This window comes from Piliocolobus tephrosceles, chromosome 20, assembly GCF_002776525.5.
Source record: "Piliocolobus tephrosceles isolate RC106 chromosome 20, ASM277652v3, whole genome shotgun sequence".
Classification (NCBI taxonomy): Eukaryota; Metazoa; Chordata; class Mammalia; order Primates; family Cercopithecidae; genus Piliocolobus; species Piliocolobus tephrosceles.
In genome coordinates this window covers 54,586,304-54,598,451 of record NC_045453.1, presented here as the reverse complement: position 1 = coordinate 54,598,451, position 12,148 = coordinate 54,586,304, and positions in this window count along the sequence as shown.

The window sequence follows — 12,148 nt, the reverse complement described above, 5'->3', positions numbered from 1 at the left end:
GGTGTTTAGCAGGATGTGCCAAGGGGACCACATCTGTTTTGAATCAAGGATGTCTTCACACCAAGGGGGTGAAGAGATAGCCAAAGACACAAGCAGCCAGCACTCCTATAAAATCACCAGGACTTCGATTTTTATCTTTTTCTCATCAAAACAGCAGAGAGGTTAACTTCTCCAATTGACAGATGCGTAAAAGGCTGGTGCAAGAAAATGCATGACGTGCTTTATGAAGCTCCATAGCAGAAGAATGTTTTCATCCTTACCATGTGAAAAATTGAAGCTTAAATGACTTCCACATGGGGAATTTTGTGTTACTCCATGTAAGTCCCTGGCTTTTGTCTTCTACATGCCATTACTCCTTAAATTCGATTTATTCATTTGGTTAAACTCTTTTTGTGAATTCCAGATAATAGATTCCTCTTGATTCCAATACAATGACACTTTTTATCAAATAGCTTTAAATTAGAAAGAAAAAAAGTTTTATCAGAATAGATCAACCAGGGATTCAGATTTGACCTGAGATGTTCTGTGACTGCACTTGTTTAACTATCTAACACGGAAAAAGAGATATATGATGTATACACCATGACTTGATGGATGGGATAGCACAGATCATGCCATGATCCATGAGGTAGCAATGTGTATCTTTGGGCCACAGTTAATTTGGTTTTGGGCTTAATACATAAAGTTTGTAATGCATCCACTATCTCTTAAGGAAAAATCAAACTGTAAATCATATCCTGATATGTCTCTAAATTATACCTAAAAATAATAGAAATTGGTGAGTTAAGTGAAGGAGGTATAAAACCATCATTCACACATTAATTGAGTACTAATTACTATGATAAGAAACTTGCACATATGCTTTCTTCAGCTGCAAAGTAGATATCAACACCCTCTCTTGTCAGAGAAGGTTGCTAACCAATATACTTAAATTAATTTGTCCACAGTTATAGAGCAATAAATGATGGAAGAAGGTTAAAATCATGATCTCATTTCAAAGTCCATTTTTCTGGTCTTATGCCATATCTAGAGATACCTAGATCCTAAAATAATAATGCATGGCACTGTCTAAACATGCCCACAAAATCTTTGATACCCCTTCTGTTAAGAGGAGGGATCTCTGTTTCCTTCCCTTGAATCTGGTCCTAACTCAGTGATGCATTTGTAATCAATAAACCACAGTTGCCATAGTATTATATGGCTTCTGTGACTAGGCCAAAAACACCCTGTGGCTTCCACTGGATTATACAATCTGCTTAATCTGAAAGAGGTCAGCCACCATGAAGAAAGTCTGACTGCTCTGAGATTACTGTGATGGAAAGGCTCTGGTGCTCCGGCTGACAGTCTGGCCAAGCCCCAAAGCCAATACCAGGCATCAACTATCAGTCAAGTTACTGTGCCATCTTGGAGGTTTGATTCATTTGAGCTTCAGGCAACTGATACCCTATGAGACAGCTCACTAAAACCCCATGAGAGACCCCATGAAAGAGTAACCTAGCCAAGCCTTTCTTGAATTTCTTAATCATAAATGAGTGAGCAAAATAAAATGATTGCTGTTTTATTACTACTAAATATGGGGATAATTTTCACACAGCAAATTAATCAAAACACAAGACAAGATTCACTAAGCATTTAGGCAATGAGGCATCAGTAAGAGATATGGGGGACCTCTGAGTCTCTATCCACCTTCACTATTCAATAAGCAGAACTCAACTACGGCACAGGACAGATGTGAGCAAGGCCATTACATCAGACAAACATGGACACTTACTAGCTCCAATGTGGCTTAATGAAGGTAATATCCAGGGTTCTCTATAGAAACATAATATATATATATATATATATATATATATATATATAAATATATAATATTTATACATATATATCTTATAGATCTCTTTATGTATTTATATAATATGTATAATATCTATTTATATATAATGTATAAAGATATTTATTATAAGGAATTGGCTCACATGATTATGGAGGCTGGGACATATTACGATCTTCAGTAAGCAGGCTGGAGACCTAGAATAGCCAATAGTGAAGTTCCAGTTCCAGCCTGAGTTTGAAGGCCTGAGAATCAGGAGAGCCAACAATATAAGTTCCAACCTGAAAGCTGACATTCTCAAGAGCCAAGAAGAGCCAATGTTTTAGTTTGAGTCCAAGGAAAGGAAGAGACCTATGTTCTAGCTCAATCACCAAGCAGAAAGAGTTCTCTCTTAAGACTAAGTCAGCTTTTTGTTCTATTCAAGTCTTTGACTGATTAAATTAGGGAAACTCACATTGGGAAAGCCAATCTATATTACTCAGTCTTACAAATCAAATGTTATTTGCATCCAAAAGCATCTACATACATACACTGAGAATAATGATTGACCAAAATTTCCACACCTTGTGGCCCAAACCCATAGAATAACCATCACTAATTAAGTTGACACATAAAATTAACCATCATTAAAATATTGCCTATAATTTTGTTTTCTTGTAATATCTTTGCTGGTTTTGGTGTTGGGGTAATTAATACTGATGATAAAATGTATTGGGTAATTTCCTCCTCTTCAATTATTGTATGAGTTTGAGAATGATTGGCATTAATTTTTCTTTAGATGTTTGATAGAATATACATCCTGGGCTTTTGTTTGTGGAGAGTTTTTTGATTACTGAATCAGCCTCTTTACTCATTATTGGTCTACCTATATTTTCTAATTCTTCATGACACAGTCTTGGTAGATTTTATGTTTACAAGTCAATATTCCTTATGAACAGAGATGGAAAAATCCTCAACAGAATATTAGCAAAGCATATTCACCAGCACATTAAAAAAAGATTATACATCATGATTAAGTGGATTTTATCTCTAAAATGAAAGGATGTTTGAATATAAGCAAATCAACAGATGTGATACATCATATTATAAGAATGGATGATAAATACATAATATCAATAGATGCAGAAAAATCATTTGACAAAACTCAACATCCTTTCAAGATAAAAATTCTCAACATATTAAATACAGGAATAATATAGTTTATCACAACAAAGGCCATATATGACAAGTCCACTGATAACATTACAGTCAACAGTAAAAAGCTGAAAACTTTTCCTCTAAAATAAGGAACAAGACAATGGTGCCTAGTCACATCATTTCTATTCCACATAGTACTTGAAGTCCTAGCCAGAGCAATTATTCATCAAGAAAAAGAAATAAAAGGCACCCAAATCAGAGAGGAACAAATAAAACTGTCTTTGTTTACAGATGACATGATCTTACATATATAAAACTCAGAATACTCCACCGAAAAATCGTTAAAACTAATAAACAAATTTAGTAGTGTTGCAGAATACAAAAATCACTAAAGTTTTTATACAATAAACAAGCTATCTTGACAAATTAAGATAATTATTTTATTTACAATATCATTTTTAAAATACTTAGGAGTACATTTAACTAAGGAAGTGAAAGTGATGTACACTGAAAACTGTGACACTGGTGTAAGAAATTGAAAAAGACACAATTAAATAAAGAGATCTCATGTTCCTGGTTTGGAAGAATTAATATTATTAAAATGTGCACCCTATGCAACACTATCTACAGATTCAGTGCAATCTGTAATGAAATTCTAAAGTGATTTTTCACGTACGTAGAAAATAATTTCTTTAACATTCATATGGGACCAAAAGACCCAGACTAGCCAAGGCAATTTTGAGAATGAAGAATAAAACTGGAGGCATCACACCACCTGATTTCAAAATATACTACAAAGTTATAGTAATCAAAACGAAATCATACTGGCATAAAACCAGACATAGGGACCAATGGAAAAGAACAGAAAGCCTGGAAGTACATTCATGGATATAAAGTCAAATGAATTTGGCAAAGATAACAGATGTACACAATAGGAAAATGATAGTTTATTCAATACACGGTGCTGGAAAAACTATATACTTACATAGAGAACAATGAAATTGGACCTTATACAAAACCAACTCAAAATGAATTAAGTACGTAACCATTAAGACTTGTAACTGTAAAACAACTAGAAAAAGACAGGGAAAAAGACTTCTTGACATTTGTATAGGTAATGAGTTTTAGCTATGACCCCCCAAAGTACATGCATCAAAACCAAAAATAGACAACTGGAACTACATCAATCTATAAAAATTTTGCATATCAAAAAAACAATACACAGAGTCAAGAGACAACCTACAGCATGGAAGAAAATATTAAATGGAACTGAATATACATTTCTCAAAAGAAAACATCCAAATGGGGCCAGGCGCAGTGGCTCACACCTGTAATCCCAGCACTTTGGGAGGTCGAGACAGGTGGATCACGAGGTCAGGAGATTGAGACCATCCTGGCTAACATGGTGAAACCCTGTCTCTACTAAAACTACAAAACATTAGCTGGGCATGGTGGCAGGCACCTGTAGTTCTAGCTACTCGGGAGGCTGAGGCAGGAGAATGGCATGTACCCAGGAAGCAGAGCTTGCAGTGAGCCGAGATTCCACGCCACTGCACTCCAGCCTGGGTGACAGAAGACTCCATCTAAAAAAAAAAAAAAGAAAAGAAAAGAAAAAGAAAACATCCAAATGGCAAAGAAGTATATGAAAAAATTTTCAACAACACAAATCATAAAAAAAACGCAAAAAAAAAAAAAAAAACACAATGAGAAATTCTGCAGCACTATTCACAATAGCAAAAGTGTGGACTCAACCTAAGTGTCCATCAACAGATAAATGGATAAAGAAAATGCTGTCTATAGATATGATGGAATGCTATTCACGTGACCAAAAAAAAGAATAAAACCATGTCATTTGCAGCAATGTGGATGAAACTGGAGGTCATTATATTAAGTGAAATAGGCCAGGCACAGAAAGGCAGAAGCCACATGTTCTCACTCATACGTGGTGGGAGCTAAAAAACTTTATCTCATGGAGATAGGTAATAGATTGATGGGTACCAGAGGTTGGGAAGAGTATGTGGGTGGAGAGGAGAATAAAGATTGGTTAGTGGGTACAAAAATACAAGTTAGAAGAAATGAGTCTCAAGAGTCAATACCAGAGTATGACAGATAGCAACAATGTATTGTGTATTTTAAAGTAGCTAGAACAGAGGACTTGAAATACCACCAACATAAAGAAATAATACATACTCCAAGTGATGGAAAACACAAACACCCTGACTTGATCATTCACACTGTATGCATGTAACAAATATTCACATGTACTCTACAAATATGTAAAATATTTTGTATCAATAAGAAAATAATGGCTATAGTAAAAAAAGACAAAAGATAAGTGTTGACAAGAATGTTGAGAAAAGAAAACGCCTGTGTATTGTCAGTGGGAATTTCAATTGTTTAGTCATTATGTAAAAGAGTATAGAGGTTGCTCAAAAAATTAAAAATAGAACTACCATATGATCCAGCAATCCCACTTTTGGGTATATATCTAAAGAAAATAAAATTAGTGTCTCAAAGAGATATTTGCACTTCCATGTTCATTGCAGTATCACTCACTAGAGTCAAAATATAGAACCAACCTAAGTGTCCATCAACAGATAAATGGATAAAGAAAATGCAGATAAAGAAAACATTGTATACATACATATAATATGCATATAATATGTAATGTATAAGATGGAATATTATTCAACCTTTAAAAAGAAGGAAATTCTGTCATTTGTGACAACATGGATGAGCCTAGAGGACATTATGTTAAGTGAAATAAGCCCATACAGAAAGACTAATACTGAATAATCTCAGTATTTGTGAAATAGAATCAAAAAGAGTCAAACTCATAGAAGCAGAGAGTAGATTGGTGGTTGCCAGAGGATGGAGAATGGAAGAAATGAGGAGGTATCTGAAAAAAAGTAAAAAATTTCAGTTACGTAAGATGAATAAATTCCGGAGACCTAATGTACAGTATCGTGACTACGATTTTTAGTACAGTAGGTGTTAAATGTTCTTACCACAAAAAAATAAACAACCGTGTGATATACTTTGCATATTTGTTCCCTCCAAATCTCATGTTGAAATTTGATCTGCAAGGTCAGAGATGGGGCCTGGTGGGTGGGATTGTTTGGGTCATGGAGGTGGATCCAACATGCATGACTTTGTGCCATCCTGAAGGTAACCTGCAGATCTAATTACTGAAAAAATCCTGGCACCTCCCTCCTCTCCATATTGCTACCGTCTCTCACCATGTGACATGCTGACTCCCCTTACCTTCCGCCATGAGTAAAAGCTTCCTGAGGCCCTCACCACAAACCAGGCAGATCCTATTCCACACTTTTTGTACAGCCTGCAAAACTATGAGCCAAATAAACCTGTTTTCTGTATAAATTACCCAGTCTCAGGTATTCCTGTATAGCAGAGCAACAGGAACTAATATACTATATGAGGTGATAAATACGTTAATTAGATTAGTTGTGATAATCATTTTACAATGCATACTAATATCAAAATGTCACATTCTACACCTTTAATATAGACAGTTTTTATTTGTTGATTATACCTCAATAAAGCTGGAAAAAACATAAGTCCCTTCCTTCTCAAATGGGCACCTATATTCATCTCCTTAAACCTACCTATTAACCAAATAAAGACAATAACAAGGTTATAATTCCACCTGATACAATTCTGCATACAGCTAAAAACACACCAGCCTCTTTTTCAGAAGAGGAGGTAAAGTGCTTGAGTTATTTACTTTTCTCTTTGATATTCCGTAACTTACAATTGCATTACTATAATGCAAAACATTTTTAAATACTATGTATTTAATACTCAAATGCTATTTAAATAGTGATATAAAAGTGAATACATCTTATATTACATGATAAGAGAATAAGAGAGAAAAATATATATGTATAGACATACATGCATGTACATACATGCAACATATTGACAACAAGATAAGAGGGATATGCTCAACAATTACAGTCCTCCTTTCTGTAACTGGTCACACAGTCACAGCTGTTATTTATAACAGCCTTCCTCTACTAGCCACTCTGTACTTCCTTTGCCTTCAGAAAATCCTTTATCTGGTTCTTTATCTGGTGGAGTTACCCAAACTCCAGATGAAGGGTGTCCTGAAGGGCCTGGGACATTAATAATCCTGCCTTGATTTGAATGCTATAGTTTTCCATTGACCTTAATCATAAGTCATGGTAATACTAAGAGGCATCCAAAGGAATCTATTATATTCCAGACATATTCTTCCATACTCCAGACCATTGTGGAGTAGTCAGTTTCTCCTTGGTAGTCAGGATCAATCATCTCTGCCAGCAGAGTAACTCCCTTCTTTGCCTGTTGATTTAGAGGCAGCAGGAAACCAAAGTCCCTGGACAGGAGTCTTAACCTCCAGTTCAACAGAGTCACTGTTTTGTCTACTGGTGGAAATGTCTCCTCCCTTTGGAACTAAAACCTTTAGGCCAGCAGATCATAAGGTCATGAAAACAGGAAACAAAAATTTTGCAAGTGGGTCATTAAGGGTCATAGTGAGTGATGCCATTCCCATTTCTAACCCTGGACTCATGAATACTGACTATGGGAGAAACCACACCATATATTGGATGCTGATTGAGACCAGATATATAGCCTTCTAGAGAACTTGCCCCAGCCTAGCAAGGCACTGTCATGTACCTAGAACTGTAACTGTGTCTTCAAAAGACCGTTCTACAGATTTTATTAATCCAGCTGCTTCAGGATGGTGGAGAATATGGTATAACCAGTGAATTCCATGAGTATGGGCCCATTGGCACACTTCATTTGCAGTGAAGTGAGTGTATTGATTAGAAGCAATGCTGTGTGGAATAAGACAGTGTATCAGTGAAAAAGACAGCTTGAAAATTCATAGACCGTAGTTTTGGCAGAAGTATTGCACGTAGGGAAGAGAAATTTGCGTTGAGAGTAAGTGCCTATCCAAATAAAGGCAAAACACTGCCCCTTCCATGATGGAAGCATTCTAATGTAATCAACTTGCCACCAGGTGGCCGGCTGATTACCCTGGGGAATAGTGCCATGTTGAAGACTCACTGTTGTTCTTTGCTACTGGCAAATTGAATACCCATTGGTGGCTGTAGCCAGGTCAGCCTTGGTAAATGGAAGTCGATTTTGCTGACCTCATGCATCATCTCCATTTCTGACACCATAACCACATTTTTATGAGCTCATTGGGTCATGAAAGAGTCTAGAGAAAGAAATTGTCTGGTATCTACACAATGGATCATTCTGTCAATTTAATTATTAAAATAATCATCTGATGATGTCCCCTTTCGAAGCATTCACATGGGGTTCAAATACCTCCATGATTTTTCCCATTTAGATGTGTTTATCCAGAAAGTTCTTCCCCAAATTTTTTGTTATTAATTTATCAATCATGTTTTTTTCAATTTCCTGACCATCCAGTCAACCATAGGTCACAAACCATGCATGACTCAGTACGTAGTCACATATCAGACCATTTCTCCTTCCAGAAAAGTGAACAATCACATGCAATTCTATGGTTCTACCCCCTTGGAGAAGTTCTCTTTACCTGTGTCATTCAGGAATGTCCTAGAAAGTGGTTGTAATGCTGCAACTGTCTACTTTCAGGTGTTTTCTGCATACAGTGCAGAAGCATATGTAAACCAGACCTGAGTTTTCTCCTCCTCTGTCGATTGATGGTAGGAAACTCCCATGAGGCAACAGACACAGGCTAAGCACCTGAGCTGTGACTCACCTATCAGGTCATGCCAAAGCCACTGACATTTCAAGAACAATTGGATCTGCTGGATAATATGGCCCAAGTGGCAGAGCAGTTTGCAAAGCAGCTGGGACCTATAGCAGTTTGTGTAACAGTTGAGCCACACAAAAAAACTAGCAACGTCTCAGGCCATTCAGTAAATATGCCAGAACAAAACACCCAAATGAGGAATGTGTTGCTCCCACAATCCAAAGAAGTTCACTAGGCATTATGCGCCCCCCTCCTTTTTTTTGGTTGTAATACAATCCTGATACAATCCTGATGCAACAACATATCCTTCACCTTAAAAGGGATCTCTTGAGATTCCACATATCACTGGACCCTTAGAAATTTCATCGTGTTCAGTCCTGAACTTTTGTGGGATTTATTTCTCACCCTCTCACATGCAAATATCTTATCAATAAGTCTAGAATAGTTGCTACTTTTTGCTCACTAGGTCCAATCAGCGTAATGTCACCAGTGTAATGGACCTGTGTGGTATCTTTTGGAAGGAGAAAGTGATCAAGATCCTTGCAAACTAAATTATAACCTAGGGCTAGAGAGTTAATATACACCTAAGATAGGACAGCGAAGGTGTATTTCTAGCCTTGACAGCTGACAGTAAACTGCCCCTGATAATCCTTTTTGACAGAAATGGAGAAAAAGGAATTTGTAAGCTACATGTCAGGTACCAGGGGATGCATTATTTTGTTCAAGTACTGAAACTACATTTGGTACAGCAGCTTGAGTTGTAGTCATCACCTGGTCAAACATGAGAATGATAACTCATTATCATTCTCCCAGATCCATCTGTCTTCTGCACAGACAAGTCAAATGGGAAGGTGGTGGGAATAACCACCCCTGCATCTTTCTGATCCTGATAGTGGCACTAATCTCTGCCATTCTTCCAGGTATGCTATTTTCCTAAGTAGAGGCCATCCTAGTGTGTTCCAATTGGTCTTTCTCATCCTAATAGCCCCTCACTCCATAGGTAATGGAACCAAAGTGGGGATTAAGCCTACTACTGAGTAGATCTACTGCAATAATGCATTCTATAACTGAGGCAATAATCACAGAATGGGTTCAGAGATGCACTGAGCTCAATGAGAAATAGACCTAAGCTAAAACTCCACTGATCATCTGATTCCCATAACTCTGTATCTTGACTGGTGAACCACAATTTTGAGGTCTCTTGGGATTAGTGTTAGTTCATAACCAGTATCTTGTAGTCATTGAAAGGTCTGGTTATTTCCTTTTTCCCAGTATGTAATTACCATATTAAAGGCCATCGGTTACTTTGAGGAAGACTGGGAGAAGGAATAACAGTATCAATTTTGGCAGTGTACACAGATCTTTCCATAAGTGGACTTCGATTCCTCTTTATTCAAGAGATTCTGGGTCTGTAAACTGGCTCAAGCCTGGGAATTGATCGAGGCGGGACCATGTCTTTGTGTTTTCATGATTCAGATTAGACTTTTGGTAACTTAACCTAGAAATTTTCTGCTTATACAGATCAAATAAAAATTTAGTATGCTTCCTACTTATTTCATTTCAAGGATCACCCATGGTAAATTAGCCAACACCAGAGGTCTGCGCAAGTCAGACTATTCTGATTGCTGCTTCATCTGTGCTGTCCTTCACAGTAACTACTTCTACCTTGACTTGGGCCACTGAGTGCCACCACTTGACCCCTGGCACTCCAGGATCCAATTATTCACATTGTATTTAGGTCTTCCAATTTACTGACAACAGTTCCCATTGCAGAGTCTGGCCTATAGAGAAGAACAGTCACAAAGCACTTAAATGATGTTAGGTTTTCCATTACAAATTTATTTCTCACAGTATCAGCGAAAGGTATGTCTTCTGTATCTTCCCAGTGTGAGTGAGTTGATTTTAAATGACAAACTCACTGTGACATTCTAATCTCCCTAGACCTTTGAATCCCCTCCACAGTAAACCCAGGCAGGTCTGGCATTACTGTCAGCCACCTCTTGTAGAGCTATATCCATAAATTTTTTCTGATGCAACTTTATGTTTCTTCTACTATTATCCCATACATTTAGTATCTATTCCTACCCATGTTCCCCAGATTTCTTTCTACATATTTAGAAAACCAAGTGGATATTTTGAGTGTAGTATACCTTGTGTGTAACACATTGTACCTGCCTTTAGAGACTTACCAGACCTTAAGTCTGGTATAGATACAGAAACAAAGACAGTGGGTTCTTTAACTTTTCTTTTTACATTAATTAATGTATGTTTTTCCAAAATGCATTCTTAAGCTAAAAGTGTGGGTTCTTAGGAGAACAGCATGGACTTGCTTTTATGGCAACTTTTTAGGGGATGTCATTGTTGTTTTATCAGGCAATCATAGTTAATCACCTTAGATGAGAGTGCAGAAGCCACATTCCCAGTGGTGAGGAAGAGGTCTCTTCTGCTGGCAAGAAAAATTTAGGGGCTCAATGTTCCCCATTTCATGAGGATCCTCCCACATAGCCCCATTTCAACCTTCCTTCCCTCTCCATGTCATTCTTTCCCAATCAGTGCCCTCACTTCAACAGTGCACAACCTACAAGTCTGGGTCTATTTGTACTGTAATTCAAGATGAAGGCCTGATTTTAGTTTTCAGCATCTCAACCCTACAGCTATAGGAGACAAAGGTCTCCCTTGGGGCAGATATAAAAGCTGTCAAATCATTTATGTAGCATTTAAGCTTGAAACTCAAATTCCTAACTAATTATTTATTTTTCCCACTTTTTCCAGCAACATTATTAGGAGAATCATGTCAACCTACTATTCACTGCTTTGCCAAGAATATTCAAAAGCATCATAGACACAATTACTCAAGTCCTTGATCCTTATAAATGGTTGGTTAGGAGTACCCAATGGTGATATTTTGTTTATCCCTTTTGCCATTTCAGGCCATGGACTATGTGTGTTCTCTTAACTCCTAGAAATAGTGTTACTAGTGCCTTTAAATCAGATAAGAGAGCCAATTCCAGGAATTCCAGAACCAATTCAGGAAACTCATGCCTAAAATTCTGTTCCTATAGAATCATTCTAGGTACCAAAATCTGGATTAGGCTTTTCCAGGGAAATAAAATAATAGGAGATTAGGCACACACACTTACACATACATTATACATATATATATATTCCTAAATATATATATATACACATTTAGGAATTACATGATTGTGAAGGCTGAGAAGTCTCAAGAACTCAGTCAGCAAGCTGTTGACCTGGGAAAGTCAATAGTATCATTTCAGCCCACATCCACAGACCTGAGAACCAGGAGAGCCAATGGTGTCAGTTCTAGTCTCAATCTACAGGCCTCAAAACCAGGAGATATGATGGTGTAAGTTCCAGCTCAAAAGCCTGCAGGCTTGAAACCCAGGAGTAGTTGATGTTACAATTTG